Source organism: Lagopus leucura, unplaced genomic scaffold (assembly GCF_019238085.1).
Source record: "Lagopus leucura isolate 7727_CA_CO unplaced genomic scaffold, USGS_WTPT01 32879-0_obj-0_obj, whole genome shotgun sequence".
NCBI lineage: Eukaryota > Metazoa > Chordata > Aves > Galliformes > Phasianidae > Lagopus > Lagopus leucura.
Genome location: NW_024968923.1, coordinates 1 through 1,184, shown reverse-complemented (window position 1 = coordinate 1,184; position 1,184 = coordinate 1). Strand labels below are relative to the sequence as shown.

At 57.9% G+C, this 1,184-nt stretch overlaps 1 long non-coding RNA gene across 1 annotated transcript; it reads left to right on the top strand.

The window, feature by feature from the left end:
• The first annotated feature begins 443 nt into the window (after positions 1 to 443).
• Positions 444 to 1,142, top strand: LOC122193910. Its single transcript, XR_006183004.1, has 3 exons — positions 444 to 500; positions 732 to 984; positions 1,085 to 1,142. It is a non-coding gene; the product is annotated as an uncharacterized LOC122193910 (long non-coding RNA).
• The last annotated feature ends 42 nt before the right edge of the window (positions 1,143 to 1,184 follow it).

Genomic DNA, 1,184 nt, shown 5'->3' with positions numbered 1-1,184 from the left:
GTAGCCCCATATTGCCCTGTATCGCTTCACAGCCATGTTTATAACCCTGTATCTCACCAGTATTCCCCCATCTCCCCTTTAGCCCCCTATAGTCCCTGTATTTGGGCCTATATCTGGACCATTTAGCCCCACGTGCTTCCATAGCCCACCTTATACCCCCACGTAGACCCCCCCATAGCCCCTCCCAAACCCCCCCAATGCTCCCTGTAGGATTAGGGTGTGGGATACGGATATGGGATGAATATGGAATGGGAGATCAGAAAATGGAATATATATGGGATGGATATGGGAAGAATGTGGGATGGATTGGGGATGAAATATGGATACAGAATGGGACTGGGATGGTAATGGGATGAGGATATGGAATAAGTATAAGTATATGGAATGGACATGTGCAGTGGACATGGCCTCGGTGCCAGCGCCGCTCTTCTCTCCTCCCACAGGCTCATGAGTGGGTTGTGGAGAACCACAGAGCTGCGGCCAGGGAATTGCTGACAAAGGTGAGTGGATGCAGTGGCACGGGCCGGTGTGGGTATGCAGGCACAGCAGTGCTGCCCGTGGGGTGTGGGGTGGGAGAAGTCTCCCTGTGTGGGTCTGCAGCTGCAGCCCTGCGGGCGCCGGTTGCCCCAATGGAGGAGGTGGGAGGGGACGGCAGCACGGAGCTGCCTTCAGACGGAGCTCCGTGGGAGTGCTGGTGCCCTGATGGCTGCTCCTCTTCTCCTTTCCTGCAGGAATCCCAGCAAGCACAGGGTGAAAGAGTGGCTGCCAGGAAAGAGGAGCTGGAGCAGATAGGGTGAAGCAGGGGCGTGTCCTCAGAGCTTGGTGTCCTCACGGCTCTGGCTGTGAGGAGGACCTCGGTCCTGGTCCCTTGGGTTCATGGGTCCCAGCACAGCCATCCTACATGGCCCAGCCATTGTCTTGCAGTAAAAGCAGCTTATCGCCCAGCTGGAAAAGCAGCTGCAGGCTGAGACTGAGGAGATCAAGGTAGTGTAGAGGGGTGAGGGGATTGGGGCTGCCCGCCCCCAGGCTGGGGACTTGGAGGAGGGCTGCAGTGGGCACGGGCACTCATGCTTTTGTCTGCCAGGTGCTGCGCCAGGAAAAACAGTGCCTGCAAGAGGAGCTGGAGGAGGAGAGTGCCTGGTGAGTGGGACTGGGCCCTGCAGCCCACACCTGCACCTGGGGCA